Source organism: Eutrema salsugineum, unplaced genomic scaffold (genome assembly GCF_000478725.1).
Source record: "Eutrema salsugineum unplaced genomic scaffold, Eutsalg1_0 scaffold_3, whole genome shotgun sequence".
NCBI classification, from domain to species: Eukaryota; Viridiplantae; Streptophyta; class Magnoliopsida; order Brassicales; family Brassicaceae; genus Eutrema; species Eutrema salsugineum.
The window spans coordinates 10468684-10486402 of NW_006256756.1; the positions used below are offsets into that span (position 1 = coordinate 10468684).

Sequence of the window (17719 nt, forward strand, 5' to 3'; positions counted from 1 at the left end):
TTTAGTATCTCCTTCTTAACCACTTCCTTAAGGTTGGGGTTAAGACGTCGTTGATGCTCAATAGAGGACATAGATTGTTCCTCTAGGTGAATCTTGTGGGTGCAAATGTCAGGAGAGATCCCTCTAATATCAGCCAAAGAATATCCTATGGCTCTCCTGAACTTTCTTATCTCACTAAGCAATGCACTCTCTTGATGCTCTAATAAGCTATCATTGATGATTACTGGATATGTGGAGTTTAAGCCCAAGAAAGCATACCTGAGCCCTGTTTAGAGGCTTGAGCTCAACAGGGGTGCATCAGCCTCATTCCAATCCTTGTCCAAGCTGCTTTGGCTGGTGTCTGATCCTTTGATAGCAAAAACCTCAGAGCCACTTTGTTCCAGTTCCAAAAACCTTGTTTCAAGACCCAGCTCTCTAGCATTTTCCAAATACAACTTGTACCCTTCACTTGCTTCTGCTAAGAGTCCATTGTCTCCTTGTTCTTGAGTTAGAGCAGCTTGAAGAGGATCCTCAGTGTTCAGCTCCTCAAGCAACTCATCAGCCAACTGATCCATTGTCTCCACATAGAAACATTGACCTTCAATGGTGGGTTTCTTCATCATCTCATTCACATCAAACTTGAGCTTCTCAGACCCAAGTTGAAGCTCTATTATCCCACCTCTCACGTCAATAATAGCTCCTGCAGTGGCCAGGAATGGCCTGCCCAAGATAAGAGGATCAACTGGTTCCTCATCCATTTTCAGCACAACAAAATCTGTTGGAACCTCAAAACCACCTATCTTAACAGGTAGATCTTCCAACATACCAACAGGCAATCTAACTGATCTATCTGCAAGGATAAGAGAGATCCTTGCAGGTTTGAAGACTCTAAAGCCCAGCTTCTTTGCTATGGAGAATGGTATCAAGATGACTAATGCTCCTAGATCACAAAGACATCCAGAAAATAGAAGAGGTCCAATGGCACAAGGGAGTGTGAAACTTCCTGGATCAGTCAACTTTCTTGGAATGGACTTCTTCTGAATGATATCACTGCATTCATGACTTATTACCACCATGCCTTAAGGCTCTTTAGTCTTGTTCAGAATGGCATCCTTCAAGAACTTCCCCATCTTTGGCATTATTAGAAACTTATCAATGAGAGGCATAGTGAGTGGTGTCTCATTGAGTTCCTTCTCAAATACAGCTCTTGCCTTGTCCACAAGTTGCTTCTTGAATCTCCCTGGAAATGGGAGCTTGGGTTGGTATGGAGGTGATGGCACATATGTCTTTTTTGCTTCAGGTTCCTTTGCTACCTCTTTACCCTTTTCTGTCCTTGGTTTCTCAGCAACTTGATCATCTTTTAAGGCTGCCTCCCCCTCAGTTTGATCATTGTCCTCAATGATCACATTGTTGTTCTCAATACCAGGTAACTCTTTTCCACACCTCAGTGTAATGGCCTTAGCATATTCCTTTGGGTTGGGTTCTGGTTTTCCAGGTAGGTGACCTTGGTTCCTTGAGCTTGATGCCTGGTTTTGCTTCAGTTCCTTGATTTCCTGCTGCATGGCTGCATTCTGGCTTGCAAATATCTGTTGACCCTGAAGTAGTTGTTGCAGAATACCAACCATATCTGTCCCCATCTGTGGCTGCTGAACCGTTGGTGGCTGAAACTGTTGTTGAACCGGCGCCTGCTGTTGGAACTGTGGTGGACCAAACCCTGGTGGTGCCTTTTGCTGCTGTGAACTGAAACCAGTACTCTGAAATGGTTGCTGTTGCTGACAAAAACCCTGATTCTGAGCAAACTGATTCTTAGGTTGAAAAGACCCTTGAAGTTGTTCTTGGGAACAAAGTTCTGTGGAGCTTGAGAATTGGGATAGACCTGATCTTGTAGGTTAGCTACATTGGGGTTCCTGTAAGAGAGGTTCTTGTTTGCATTGCCATACTGATATCTTTGGAACCTCTGATTCGCAATGTAGTTAAGCTCCTCCTGGGTAAGACCTTCTTCACTTATGTTCTCAAAGATTTGAGAAGGTTCCTCATACTCTCCAACAAAATGCATTGGCTTCTGAGTGGTGAATTTCAACTTGTCCAATTCACTCCTCAACTCCTTAACTTCCCTAGTGAGCCTCTGTTCTGAGCTTGAACCTTCAGATCTATTTGATCTGTCATAGTCTTCACCATAAGTATCATTGCTCATTGCTAAGTTCTCCACTAGCTCTAAAGCAGCATGTATCTCTTTTCCCAGAAAGTTCCCATTGGAAGCAGTATCCAGCTGGTTTCTAATCTTGGGAAGAGCTCCTCTATATAGTGTGCTGAGAAGAGAAGCCTCACTAAACCCATGGTGTGGGCATTGGTTTGTGTAGCTCCTGAATCTCTCATATGCTTCACCAAAACTCTCATTGCTGTGCTGAGTGAAGCTAGAGATTTGGTTCCTCAGTTTTGCAGTTCTTGTGGTGGAGAAGAAGTTAGATAGGAAAGCTTGCTTGCATTGCTCCCAGGTTTGAATGGAGCCTCTTAGAAGATTATTTTCCCATTGGTGAGCTTTGTCACCAAGACTGAATGGGAATAATCTTAGCTTGAAACTGTCTTCAGAAACTCCATTAATCTTGGTCAGGTCACACACTTTATCAAATTGATCCAAGTGTTCCAAGGGATCTTCCATTGCTAATCCATGGAACTTTGAGTTCTGGACCATATTCAACAAGGATGCCTTCACTTCAAAGTTGTTGTTTTGCACAGGTGGTGCCTGAATTCCAGCTCCATACTGATGAGCATTGGCCCTGTCATTCTCACCAACATAGACTTGGGGTTGCTCAAATCTTCTTTGCAGGTGTTGGAAGGGCTGATGTTGGTGGTGCACCTGTTGTCTTTGCTGTACATTGGCCTGATTCCTCTGTTGATGAGCTGGAGCTTGTCCCTGATGGACACAAGCTTGTTGGTGATGCACCTGTTCCTGATGAACATTACCCTGATGTAACCCCTAACCAACTCCATGACCAGCTACATTACCAGCTCCATTACCCTGAGCCTGTTGCACCTGAGCTGGTTGTTCTATGTCTACCACGTGCTCTCTTTGTTCTTCCATATCAGCCTGACCAATCTGTCTTCCACGTCTGTCCCTTCTCCTCCTTGGTACCAAAAGATTGATGTTGTCGTTGAGAGGGAAAGGTGGACCACAGCTTCTTGATCTAGACCTGGTGTGCATGCACCTGAAATCACAAACAGAACTTGAAAGTAATCAGTAAAAACAAGAAAGTATGCACTTGATCTCAAGAATAGATCAGAGCTTAATGCTAAACAATCCACAATTTGGCAACGGCGCCAAAATCTCCAGTGCAGACACGTTTCCGAAATCGCCTGTCCGGGGATCCTTCCGGTCCGACTCATCTGTCGGGTGCTTCATCAAAGTTGGAGAAGACTAGATCACGGTTCCAGAGCAATTGGAATCATAGATTTCGGATGCGTGAGCAGAGAGGTAAGCTCGTCGGAAGGAATGGAGCTGGTAATGGAGTTGGTCAAGGGTTAAATCAGGGTAATGTTCATCAGGAACAGGTGCACCACCAACAAGCTTATGTCCACCAGGGACAAGCTCCAGCTCATCAACAGAGGCATCAGGCCAATGTACAGCAAAGACAACAGGTGCACCACCAACATCAGCCCTTCCAACACCAGCAAAGAAGATTTGAGCAACCCAAAGTCTATGTTGGAGAGAATGACAGGGCCAATGCTCATCAGTATGGAGCTGGTATTAGGCACCACCTGTGCAAAACAACAACTTTGAAGTGAAGGCATCCTTGTTGAATATGGTCCAGAACTCAAAGTTCCATGGATTAGCAATGGAAGATCCCTTGGAACACTTGGATCAATTTGATAAAGTGTGTGACCTGACCAAGATTAATGGAGTTTCTGAAGACAGTTTCAAGCTAAGATTATTCCCATTCAGTCTTGGTGACAAAGCTCACCAATGGGAAAATAATCTTCTAAGAGGCTCCATTCAAACCTGGGAGCAATGCAAGCAAGCTTTCCTATCTAACTTCTTCTCCACCTCAAGAACTGCAAAACTGAGGAACCAAATCTCTAGCTTCACTCAGCACAGCAATGAGAGTTTTGGTGAAGCATATGAGAGATTCAGGAGCTACACAAACCAATGCCCACACCATGGGTCTAGTGAGGCTTCTCTTCTCAGCACACTATATAGAGGAGCTCTTCCCAAGATTAGAAACCAGCTGGATACTGCTTCCAATGGGAACTTTCTGGGAAAAGAGATACATGCTGCTTTAGAGCTAGTGGAGAACTTAGCAATGAGCAATGATACTTATGGTGAAGACTATGACAGATCAAATAGATCTGAAGGTTCAAGCTCAGAACAGAGGCTCACTAGGGAAGTTAAGGAGTTGAGGAGTGAATTGGACAAGTTGAAATTCACCACTCAGAAGCCAATGCATTTTGTTTGAGAGTATGAGGAACCTTCTCAAATCTTTGAGAACATAAGTGAAGAAGGTCTCACCCAGGAGGAGCTTAACTACATTGGGAATCAGAGGTTCCAGAGATATCAGTATGGTAATGCCAATCAGAACCTTTCTTACAGGAACCCCAATGTAGCTAACCCACAAGACCAGGTCTATCCCAACTCTCAAGCTCCACAGTACTTTGTTCCCAAGAACACCTTTCAAGGGTCTTTTCAACCTAAGAATCAGTTTGCTCAGAATCAGGGTTTTGGTCAGCAACAGCAACCATTTCAAGGTCCTAGTTTCAGTTCACAGCAGCAAAAGGCACCACCAGGGTTTGGTCCACCACAGTTCCAACAGCAGGCGCCGGTCAACAACAGTTTCAGCCACACACGGTTCAGCAGCCACAGATGGGTTCAGATATGGTTGGTATTCTGCAACAACTACTTCAGGGTCAGCAGATATTTGCAAGCCAGAATGCAGCCATGCAGCAGGAAATCAAGGAACTAAAGCAGAACCAGGCCTCAAGCTCAAGGAACCAAGGTCACCTACCAGGAAAACAAGAACCCAACCCCAAGGAATATGCTAAGGCCATTACACTGAGGAGTGGAAAGGAGTTACCTGGTATTGAGAACAACAATGTGATCATTGAGGACAATGATCAAATAGAGGGGGAGGCAGCCTTAACGGATGATCAAGTTGCTGAGAAACCAAGGACAGAAAAAGGTAAAGAGGTAGCAAAGGAACCTGAACCAGAGAAGACATATGTGCCACCACCTCCATACCAACCCAAGCTCCTTTTTCCAAGGAGATTTAAGAAGCAACTTGTGGACAAGGCAAGAGCTGTATTTGAGAAGGCACTCAATAAGACACCACTCACAATGCCTCTCATTGATGCATTCCTAATGATGCCAAAGATGGGTAAGTTTTTGAAAGATGCCATTCTGAAGAAGACAAAAGAGTTTCAAGGCATGGTGGTACTAAGTCATGAATGCAGTGCTATCATTCAGAAGAAGTCCATTCCAAGAAAGTTGAATGATCCAGGGAGTTTCACACTCCCTTGTGCCATTGGACCTCTTCTATTTTCTGGATGTCTTTGTGATCTAGGAGCATCAGTCAGCTTGATGCCATTCTCCATAGCAAAGAAGCTGGGCTTTAGAGTCTTCAAACCTGCAAGGATCTCTCTTATCCTTGCAGATAGATCAGTTAGATTGCTTGTTGGTATGTTGGAAGATCTACCTGTTAAGATAGGTGGTTTTGAGTTTCCAACAGATTTTGTTGTGCTGGAAATGGATGTGGAGCCAGTTGATCCTCTTATCTTGGGCAGACCATTCTTGGCCACTGCAGGAGCCATAATTGACGTGAGAGGTGGGATAATAGAGCTTCAACTTTGGTCTGAAAAGCTCAAGTTTGATGTGATGATGAAGAAACCCACCATTAAAGGTCAATGTTTCTATGTGGAGACAATGGATCAGTTAGCTGATGAGTTGCTTGAGGAGCTGAACACTGAGGATCCTCTTCAAGCTGCTCTAACTCAAGAACAAGGAGACAATGGGCTCTTAGCAGAAGCAAGTGAAGGGTACAAGTTGTATTTGGACAATGCTAGAAAGCTGGGTCCTGAGACAAGGTTTTTGGAACTGGAACAAAGTGGCTCTGAGGTTTTTGCTATCAAAAGATCAGACACCAGCCAAAGCAGCTTGGACCAGGATTGGAATGAGGCTGATGCACCCCCTGTTGAGTTCAAGCCTCTACCAACAGGGCTCAGGTATACTTTCTTGGGCTTAAACTCCACATATCCAGTAATCATCAATGATAGCTTATTAGAGCATCAAGAGAGTGCATTGCTTAGTGAGATAAGAAAGTTCAGGAGAGCCATAGGATATTCTTTGGCTGATATTAGAGGGATCTCTCCTGACATTTGCACCCATATGATTCACCTAGAGGACCAATCTATGTCCTCTATTGAGCATCAACGACGTCTTAACCCCAACCTTAAGGAAGTGGTTAAGAAGGAGATACTAAAACTTCTTGAGGCAGGGACAATTTACCCAATCTCTGACTCAAGATGGGTGTCTCCTGTTCATGTTGTGCCCAAGAAAGGTGGGATCACAGTGGTTAAAAACGAGAAGGATGAGCTGATAGCTACTAGGACTGTCACAGGACACAGAATGTGTATAGACTATAGAAAGCTCAATGCAGCCTCTAGGAAGGATCATTTTCCTTTGCCTTTCATTATCAGATGTTAGAGAGGCTTGTAAACTACCCCTTCTTTTGTTTTCTCGATGGGTACTCGGGGTTCTTCCAAATTCCCATAGATCCCTGAGATCAAGAGAAAACAACATTCACATGCCCTTATGGCACATTTGCATACAGGCGAATGCCTTTTGGTCTCTGTAGTGCCCCTGCCACATTTCAACGTTGCATGATGCATATTTTCTCTCACATCATTGAAGAGAAGGTGGAGGTGTTCATGGATGATTTTAGTGTCTATGGCTCCTCCTTCTCGGATTGTCTCTCTAATTTGTCACAGGTCTTGGAGAGACGTGAGTAGCATAACTTGGTGTTGAACTGGGAGAAATCTTACTTCATGGTGCAGGAAGGAATAGTTCTTGGGCACAAGATATCTGAGAAGGGCATAGAGGTTGACAGAGCAAAGGTGGAAGTGATGGTAAATCTGCAAACTCCCACTTCAGTCAAAGGGATAAGGACTTTCCTTGGGCATGCAGGGTTTTACAGAAGATTTATCAAAGACTTCTCAAGAATTGCCAGGCCCTTGACAAGGCTGTTGTGTAAAGAAGTTGATTTCATCTTTGATGCTGAATGTGAAGAGGCCTTCAAGATGATCAAGGATGCATTAGTCAGTGCACCAATAGTCCAGGCACCAGACTGCTCACTTCCTTTTGAGGTTATGACAGATGCATCTGATTTTGCAGTTGGAGCAATACTTGGGCAAAGGAAAGACAAGAAGCTACATGTTATCCACTATGCCAGTAGAACACTTGACTCTGCACAAGAGAAGTGTGCTACCACTGAGAAGGAAATGCTGGCAATAGTCTTTGCCTTTGATAAATTCAGAAGCTACCTGGTGGGATCAAAAGTCATTGTATATACTGATCATGCAGCACTCATGTATCTGATGACCAAGAAAGATGCCAAGCCAAGACTGTTAAGATGGGTTCTTCTACTTCAAGAGTTTGATATGGAAGTGCAAGACAAGAAGGGCATAGAGAATGGAGCTGCAGATCATCTCTCTAGGCTGAGAATAGACTTTGAAGTGCCTCTTAATGACAGTCTTCCTGAGGAATCACTGATGGTGCTCCACTCCTACTTGGAGTTTGAAGAAGTAGATAGCATTCAATAGAAGAGGATGCCCTGGTTTGCTGATATAGTCAGCTATCTTCAGAGATGCTTACCACAGGAAGAAGTTCTTCAGAGATGTCCAAAGATACCATTGGGATGAGCCTTACCTCTATGTCCTGAACAAAGATCAGCTGTATAGAAGGTGTCTTGCTGAGGAGGAGATGCAACCTGTGTTGCAAGAGTGTCATGGTTCAGCTTTTGGGGGTCACATGGGAGCATTCAAGACTGTGGCCAAGGTTCTTCAGAGTGGGTTTTGGTGGCCCACAATGTTCAAAGATGCTCAGCTAGTTGTTTCAGCATGTGATGCCTGTCAGAGGCATGGGAACATATCAAAGAAGAGTGAGATGCCTCAAAGCCCAATTCTAGAGGTTGAGATCTTTGATTACTGGGGGATTGACTTCATGAGGCCCTTCATTTCATCCTATGGGAATCAGTATATTCTTGTGGCTGTGGACTATGTGTCCAAACGGGTTGAGGCCATTGCTTCCCCTACCAATGATTCCAAGGTAGTAGTGAAGTTGTTCAAGAGCATTATCTTCCCAAGATTTGGAGTTCCAAGGGTTGTTATCTCTGATGGAGGATCTCATTTTGTGAACAAGACTCTGGAGGGATTGCTGAGAAAGCATGGAGTGAAACACAAGGTAGCTACTCCTTATCATCCTCAAACTAGTGGCCAGGTTGAAGTATCTAATAGACAGATCAAGGCCATTCTTGAGAGGACTGTTAGCTCAAGCAGAAAAGATTGGAGCAAAAGGCTAGATGATGCATTGTGGGCTTATAGGACTGCCTTTAAAACTCCTATTGGGACATCACCTTTCAATCTGCTATATGGGAAGAGCTGCCACCTTCCTGTTGAGTTGGAGTACAAGGCTTTGTGGGCTGTGAAGTTGCTGAACTTTGATATCAAGACAGCTCAAGAGAAAAGGGTCATTCAACTCCATAAACTTGAAGAGATAAGGCTTGGGGCTTTTGAGAGCTCAAAGATTTATAAAGAAAAGACAAAGGCTCTGCATGACCAAAAGATTCTGAAAAGGGAGTTCAAGGAAGGAGATCTGGTGTTGCTGTTCAACTCTAGGCTTAAATTGTTTCCAGGAAAACTTAAGTCTAGATGGTCTGGTCCCTTTAAAGTTATTGAAGTCAGGCCACATGGAGCTGTTGTGTTAGAAGGAAAGAAAGGTCAAGAGTGTGTGGTAAATGGCCAAAGGATCAAGCACTATTTGGTTTCACAAAGGAAGGAGGAAGCTACAACAGTTCCCCTTCTTGATCCACCTCCAGCCTGTTAAACAGGTTTCCAAAGTCAAACTTAGAGACTTTAAACAAAGTGCTCTTGGGAGACACCCCAAGCTTATCTTTATACATAGTTCTTTTGATTTCTTCTCTTTTCTTTTGTGTTTTAGAACTTTTTGATGGGTTTTGTGAGTTGGTCTCAGGTTCTAGGTGATTTTTGGAGGCCATGGCTTAGTGATAAATGGGACAGAGCATGTGAAAGGGCTGAGAGAAGTGTTTAAGGTTTGAAAAGCTTGGAGGACGCCTGAGTGCTACCTGGATGTGCGGCTTGGTGCAAGAAGAGCCCAGGTCGCAGCAGGACTCGTAATTTACACCGGCCTGGCGTGCTACCTGGTGAAAGAGGACCAGGCCGCACAAAGGAGAAGAAGGGGCCAAGGTGACTAAGTGGAAAATCCTGCGGGTTGGTTGTGCTAGCTGGTGTCCAAGAGTCCAGGCCGCAGCAACACTCGTAATTCACACCTACCTGGTCCTGCGACCTGAGAAGAGAGAAGACCAGGCCGCACGAAAAAGAAGAAGTCCAAAGTGTCTTTTGTCCCAGGTTCTGCGAGTAGTTGCTATGGCCTGAAACAAGAGAAGCTAACCCGCACGTCCATTCGCATTTCACTCCGAGTTGGTCGTGCTGGCTGGGAGCAAGGAGACCAGGCCGCACCAAACGAAGAATGGCCGAGGTATCTATGTCCCAAAGTATGCGAGTTGGTGCTGCGGCCTGAAACCAAAGGAGTTAGGCCACACGATGATCCGCAATACACTCCGAGTTGGTCCTGCGACCTGGGAAGCATGGAGACCAGGCCGCACAAAAAAAGGAGGGGACCCAGAGGAGTTTAAGTCAAAAATCCTGCGAGATGGAGCTGCGGCCTGGGAACAAAGAAGTTAGGCCGCAGGGTGGTTCGCATTTCACTCCCTGTTGGTCTTGCAACCTGGGAAGCATAGAGACCAGGCCGCACAAAAAAAAAGGAGATGCTGAGACACCTAAGTGTTGAGAGTGTGCGACCTGGTCATGCGACCTGGGAACTGGCAAGACCAAGTCGCACAAACGATCGCAAAACACTCCGACTTGGTCGTGCTAGCTGGTCACAATGGAACCAGGTCGCAGCATGGAGAAGAGATCAAACCGAGCTGAAGCATATTTACTGTGACTTGGGCATGTGGGATAGAAAGAGAGTGACCAAGTCGCACAAAAACCATTCCGGTTCTACACCGAGACGGTCGTGCGGCTCGGTCCCGACGGTTCCAGGTCACACAAGGAGAGAAAGGAGGCCGGTCAACGAGAAAAGGACGGGTCAAATCCTTGACTGGTCAAAATAGATCTATTGACCACCAGTCCAAAGGCTTGAACCTGTCCCACACTCTCTCTTCCTCACCATAAACACGAGTTTGCAACTCTTTCTCTCATTTCTCTCCATTGTTTTCATCATAACTCTCTCATTTCTCCACCAAATTTGTTGATTGAAAGTGCTCTGAGCTCGTTTTTGAGTTGTTAACATCTTCCTGAGTGCATTTCAAACTCGTTGCATCTTAATCCCAAGGTATTTCACTCTGTTAAAATTCATCTTTTTCCATGTTCTTTAATGGTGATTTTTGAAATTCAAGGTGTGGAATCGATTTTGATAGGTTGTTTTAGACCTTGGGATTATTTTTTATAAATGCTAGGGTGCTAGATAGTCTTGGAAAACAGAGCACTTTGTTGGTGATTCCTTGTTCTTGAGTTTTGAAAATTGTTGCAAGTAATTATGAAAAAAATTGATTTTTTGTTTTAAAAAGAAATGAATTGGGTTCTTGCTGAGTCCTTGCTTTGCACTCTCGTTTTTGCATTGCTATGAACTTATTGGATTGATGCTTGGCTTGAGAAACCTGTTCATGTGGTTTTAAAATCGATTCTTGCAACAAATTTTTTCAAAATTTTGGAGAATTTTGTGAAGCTTGTTCTTGTACTAAAACTGTTTTTGAGAATCTCTTGGCAGATGACTGAAAGAAGAAGGGCATTGCATCCAAGGGCAAGGGTTTGGTCTCAGGGTCTTCACAGCCAAGAGAAAAAGGTCAAGGAGCAAGGAATGCCACAAAGCAAGGAAAATGTGATCCAGCGCCAAAAAGGACAAGGCATGAAGGGAAAGCTTTGGTGGTTGCTTCTGGTTCCAAGAAAAAGGGGAAACAGTTGGCTGTGGTATCTGAGAGTGAACAGACTGAAAGTGACTCAAGCAGCTCAGCTGGTGGTTCACAAGGCACCATTGAAGAGGGATCAAAGAGGATCAAGAAAACTGAACCAGAAACACCTGATTATCTGGCTAAGTTTCAACAGATAGAGAACCAGCAAGGGAGGTTCCCTGATGTGGACTTTCTGAAAAATATTGGCATCTATGAAGATGTCAAAACATTGCTTGGGAACATGGGTATTGAGTCACTTTTGGAGATGAGAGAGATCGCTTATGAAGAGGAGTCTCAAGAGTGCTTCGCTTCTTTTGAAGCTTTCATGTACTACCCAAGGGATTCAAGAATTCTTCAAGGAGATGGGCTTGGACATGTGGAGTTTACTGAGGAAAGGACTATTCAGTGTCATTCAGAGAATTGAATGAGATTTTTGGGTTTTCTACACCTAGAAATGTTCCTCTCTCCAACCAGGTCAATCTCAGAAAAGAAGATGTTCAACTTCTATGGAGATCACTTGCTTCTGGGAAGTACACAGCTGGAACAGCTAAGTCCTCTTGGATAAGGAATCCAGTTCTGAGATATGTGCACAAGATTCTCTCTCACAGCTTCTACTTCAAGGTTGATGTTGGAAGAGTTCACAAAGGTGATCTGATGCTTCTTGGTGTGGGGCTGAAACAGTTGATGCCAACTCTTGAAGATGGGGAACCCTATGAAGGGTATGCTTACACACCTTGCCTTGCCTCTCAATTAGCAAGGTCTTTGATGTTTTACAAGAAGTGCATTTGGGGTTCTACAAAGCAAGATGCAAAGCTGACCCATGGATGGGTGGTAACAAAGATCTTGAAGGCCAAGGGTTACAGATTCAAGGAGAACAAGGCAAGGTTTGATCTGATTAATGAAGCACATTTGTGTAAGATTGGTTTCCTTCAAGGAAGAGTGGGTGCCAAGGTAGTTTACAACTTGAAGACTCTCATTAATGAGCCAGCACAAACTCTCCTGCCCAATCCCTCCATCACCACAGTCCAAGTTAAGAGGAATATTCACTTCTTCTTGTTGAAGGAGGAGCTGTACAATGTCCAAACTGATCCACCAATCCTAACATACAAGCAAGCTTGCAGAGAAGAAGCCTCCAAGGGAAAGAGAGCAACCGCTGAAGATGCTACCACAATTGCTGCTGGTGCTCAAGATACTGATCTGCCTCCACCTCAAAAACGTTTTGGTGGAAACAGGTATCACTTTGATGATTACAACTGGGAGGAGCCAGGCACTTCAGGGTTTAGAGCTCAACAAAAGATTGGTATTCTCCAACAATGGTGCAAGTACCAAGAAAAAACCATCCACAAGATGGCCAAGTGCATCAAGGAGATGAAGAAGCGGATCAAGAAGCTTGAAAACCCTTGCAAAGGTGGGTCTCCAGCACCGGTTTCACCATGGAACAGAGAGGAAGTTGGGGAGAGTTCAATGAACTGCACAGCCCTGGTCACATATGGCACAACATGGGTGGATCTTGACGACGGTTCTGATGAGGCAAGCCATCACTCTTGGGAGACACCATCCGGTCACACTTCAAACCCTTCTTACTCATTGGGGTCTGACTTCCACATCTCTTAGGTAACACTCCAAACCTTGTAAATATGCATGTAGATTTTCTTTTTCTTTTTGGAGTTTACTTGTTTGTTTTGTTTTCACTCCTTTCTCATGCTTTTATAACACAAGGGACTGTGTTGTTTAAGTGTGGGGGAGGAGCTTCATCTTTTAATAATCATGTTTTCTCTGTTCTTATTTTACACTTTGAGTCTTGAGTCACATTCTTGCATGCATTCATGTAGTTTCATCTAAGTGCATATGAAAAAAAAGAAATTGAAAAATCTGAAAAATTTCCACAAAAAAATGATCATGTAGTTGCATTCTCATTTTTAGGATTGAGTCTAGTTGCACATTCATGTAGGATGCATCAATGCAAGGGAGTAATGATAGGTTTTTCCTTGAGAGAATATCACTTTAAGAATTCGGTTCACTGCCCTAGTTTCTAGTTCTTTGCTGCATGTAAACAAGAATGAAATCAAGACTGATCCATGCTTTGAACTTGTTGAGTGAATCAAGCTTTGAATAGTCCAGCCTTATCTAAGTGAGAACCTTAATTTGAAAATCTAATTATCATTGCTTGTGCATGTCATTGTGAACTCATGGGTACCCTCAAAATATTTGAGCTCTCTTATCCCTTTTACCACTCTTTGCTAGCTCAAATAGCTGTTCTCACACTTTGAGACAGTTCCATACCTTTAACTAAACCTTCCTTGAAGCCTGAAACACTATAGTGAGAGATGTGAGGCCTTTTTCTGAATAAACTTGACAGAAAGTGTTGGGTTTAGGGCGACAAAAGTAGGGTCTCATGTAGATCTAGCTGAACATCACGAGTCTAGAATAGGCTAGGAAGAGTTCTTGAGAAACATTGAGTGGTAGAGAAAATTTTGAGATGAGAACCAGGGGTTGGAAAACAAAAGAAAGAGGTTTGGGGTCTGCTGTGTAAAGAAAGAAAAGCTCTTGTGTATTGAAAAAGAAAGTCTAGCCTCTAAGTAAAAAGAAAAGAAAAGAAGCCAAAAAGGCTCAAGTATTTGGAAAGAAAAGAAAAGAGGCTAGAAAGTGTGTTATGAGAAAGAGCTAAGTGTAATTTTCAGACCCCAAAACCTGAGTCTAAGTTGAAAAGATAAATCCCCTGGTGAGAAAGAAAGAATGAGAGTGAAGTGAGGAGAGGGTTGAAAAGGCAATGAATGTCTTGAGAGAGGAGTAGCTAGGATGTGATCTTCATGGGAGTAGAGTTAAGGTGAAAGGCCAATTTGGGGCATTGGGTAGATGGGATTCTGCTCTTGTATGCACCAGTTGCCTTTTACCCTTAGCATTCTGTTAAAGTTTATTCCTTCTTGAGTGATCCCTTGAGCTGAATGGAAGCCAAAATATTAAATGAGATCATCTTTATCTCATAACCCTGTCCCAAGACATGTGAGTTCACATGATTTGCATAAGCATGATTCACATGAGCTTTAATGAATGTCAAAAGGTTGGAACTATGGCTGTTTGTGAAGAACTTGAGCTTGGGCTTGATCCATTCATTGATAAGTATGGCTAAAGTTTTGTGAGTAATCTTGTTTTGCAATGCATCTTAGAATTAGCAACTAGGACAGTGAGTCTTGAATTCTTTTAGTGATACACTCTCTCAATAAGGAATATGAACTCCCAATGCATACAACCTATTTCTCTCATTTGCTCTTTTTGCTTGAGGACAAGCAAAGGACAAGTGTAGGGGAGTTGATATGTTCATAATTTGCATCATTTAGGTTGCATATTTCATTCCAAATCATGTTTTATTTCATGCATTTTAGGTCCTTAGGGTTTGTTTTAGAACTTAGGGGTTGCATTAGGTCCCAATGAGTCTTTGCATGTTTTGTGTGTTTATCAGGTGTATTTGGAGTTATTTGGAGTTGGAGAGATGGATCCAGGAAGAGAAATGGCAACCAGGACTTGAAAGATGGTGAAAATGGGTTTTTGGAGGTTCTCGGCCATTCTCACGTTCCGCAGGAAGGTTTTCTCGGCCATTCTCACATACCGCGGGTGGATTCATCGGCCAAAACGCGTACCGGCTAATGAATTTCTCGGCCAAAATCTCCGGCTGCAGACACGTTTCCGAAATCGCCTGTCCGGGGAACCTTCCGGTCCAAATCAGCTGTCGGGTGCTTCATCAAGGTTGGAGAAGACTAGATCACGTTTCCAGAGCAATTAGAATCATAGAATTCGGACGCGTGAGCAGAGAGTTATGCTCGTCGGAAGGAACTCCTGTCTCGCTGCTGTTTTGGACCGACCCGATGAGCTCCGAAGAATGCGAAGGACGGTGCATTTCCAGACCGATTCAGTTTACAAGGCCTTCATGAGAATCAGAGATATTTGAGTCCTCTTTCTAGAACGTCCGAGATCATTCAATTCGGATCTATGAGAAAGAAGATAACGTTTCCGTAATGGACACATGTCTAGACGCCTTCCTCTGATCGTGTAAATGCACTGCGAAGATGAGCCCTCCAGGAAACCTTCCACTTCCCAAGCACCGAAGCTTCCTTCACCAACGTTGGAGTTATATGAGTCTTCTGTCCTCTGAAACCGGAATCACACAATTCGGACCAATATCCTGGAAGTTACGCCTCCCGGAATGCGAAGTGGTCCAAGCTGCTCTGAATGCTGCGAGATAGTCTTGCGACTTGGTTAACTCGCAGGCCTGAAGATGAATGCCTGGAAATTGATGCTGCGAGTTGAGAAGTGCGGGTAAGCTATCACTAGATAAGGTCTGAGGCTCCCGAGCTAGAAAAAATGCTAAGTCCACAATCGTGCGACTTAGGCATGCGAGTTGGCCGCGCTTGGAACTAAGCCGCACGATCACTCGCAATCTACACCGGCTTGAGCCTGCGACCTGGGACTAAGGGATGACAAAGTCGCACATGTACATTCCCCAGAAACTGCCTTGGTCCTGCGAGTTGAAGAAGAAGAAGATTAAGCCGCACAAAGACTCGCAAAACACATCTACTTGGGCGTGCGGCTAAAACCAAGCGATTTAAGTCTCACAAGACAAGTTCTTCACCTGTGCGACTTGGGCATGCGACCTGGGAGACACTGGACCAACCCGCACATTCTCCAATTTACCCACTAAAGCCGGGTCAGGATCCGGTTTGTTCCGGGCGGACCCGGTTCGTTTTTAGAGAGATATAAATAGTTTTTAGGGTTTTTTCCTAAAGGACTAAGCTTTATTCCCTTTTGTCTCTTTCCTCTTTTGTGAAAAGACTCCACTAAGAAGAGAAATATCGATATTTGAGTGTTTAATCAAGAGAGTTTTAAGAGATTTTTGTGTTTAAAGCTGTTTGCTTTTGAATCTATCATCTCCATCTCCATTTCTCATCATTAATCATGCTAATCTTCTCAACTTGCAAAGGTTTAAGAGAGATTAGTATGATTAGTGAGTAGTCACCTTAATGAGGTTCTAGATGTGTAGGTTAGGGTGCTAAAGTGTTAGATTAGGAGTGCTTAGGGCTAGATTCATTGATTCATCTCTCTAAACAGCTGTTTTTTATGCTAGATCCTTGCATATCACTTGAGATCTAGATTCTGGGAATTTCATGCACCAAAAGCATTTGATGAAATTCCTGAAAGAGCTGTATTAGAGGTTTAAGCATTGGCTGCATGATGATGTATTGTTATTTGCTTGAATGATCATTTAGAACTGTTTATTAATGCATACTGATTCATATTTCACAAATGATGATTTGGTTTGAAAATGGATTAGTATAGGGGTTAATACCTTCATGAGAAGATTAACCTAGATTAGAGTTCTTAATCACTTGAATCATGTCTCATCATTGTCATTAGCATTCCTAGTTTGGCACCAAAGCACCCTAACCAACTATCATGTCTAGAATCTCATGTCTCCATCATATCATATTCATATCACTTGTCATTGTTTAGTTCATCTTTAGTCTTTAATCCTGTTTTTAAGTTTGTAGTTGTCATTAGTTAATCAAAACCACTCTTGTTTGCTTGAATTAAGAATCTGATCACATAGTTTAGTGTCTAACACCACATATGGATTGATAAACCCCTTGTACTACAAGACAGGGGATTGATAACCTCTACAAAGAGCCTTGAAAACTCTTAGTTATCATAATACAGCTCTTTCAGGAATTTCATCAAACACTTTTGGTGCATGAAATTCCCAGAATCTAAATCTCAAGTGATATGCAAGGATCTAGCCTAGAGAACAGCTGTTTAGAGAGATGAATCAATGAATCTAGCCCTAAGCACTCCTAATCTAACACTTTAGCACCCTACCCTACACATCTAGAACTCATTAAGGTGACTACTCACTAATCATAGTAATCTCTCTTAAACCTTTGCAAGTTGAGAAGATTGGCATGATTAATGATGAGAAATGGAGATGGACATGATAGATTCAGAAGAAAACAGCTTTAAACACAAAGATCTCTTAAACTCTCTTGATTAAACACTCAAATATTGATATTTCTCTTCTCAGTGGAGTCTTTTTCACAAAAGAGGCAAGAGACAAAAGGGAACAAAGCTATTTATATCTCTCTAAAAACGAACCAGGTCAGCCCAGAACAAACCAGGTCCTGACCCGGCTTTACTGGGTAAAGTGGAGAATGTGCGGGTTGGTCAAGTGTCACCCAGGTCGCATGCCCAAGTCGCACAGATGAAGAAACCCTCTTGTGAGACTTGAATCCTTTGGTCTTAGCCGTACGCCCAAGTAGATGTGTTTTGCGAGTCTTTGTGCGGCTTGATCTTCTTCTTCTTCAACCCGCATGACCAAGGCAAAAGCTGGGGAAAGTACATGTGCGACTTGGTCATCCCTTAGTCCCAGGTCGCAGGCTCAAGTCGGTGTAGATTGCGAGTGATCGTGCGGCTTAGTTCCAAGCGCGGCCAACTCGCATGCCTAAGTCGCACGATTGTGG

At 43.5% G+C, this 17719-nt stretch overlaps 2 non-coding genes across 2 annotated transcripts; one reads left to right on the plus strand and one right to left on the minus strand.

Moving 5' to 3' along the window:
• The first annotated feature begins 2309 nt into the window (after positions 1 to 2309).
• LOC112085602 lies at positions 2310 to 2416 on the plus strand. The gene has a single exon (XR_002898903.1). It is a non-coding gene; the product is annotated as a small nucleolar RNA R71 (small nucleolar RNA).
• A 1618-nt stretch (positions 2417 to 4034) lies between these two features.
• On the minus strand, positions 4035 to 4141 carry LOC112085649. The gene has a single exon (XR_002898949.1). It is a non-coding gene; the product is annotated as a small nucleolar RNA R71 (small nucleolar RNA).
• Positions 4142 to 17719: the final 13578 nt, after the last annotated feature.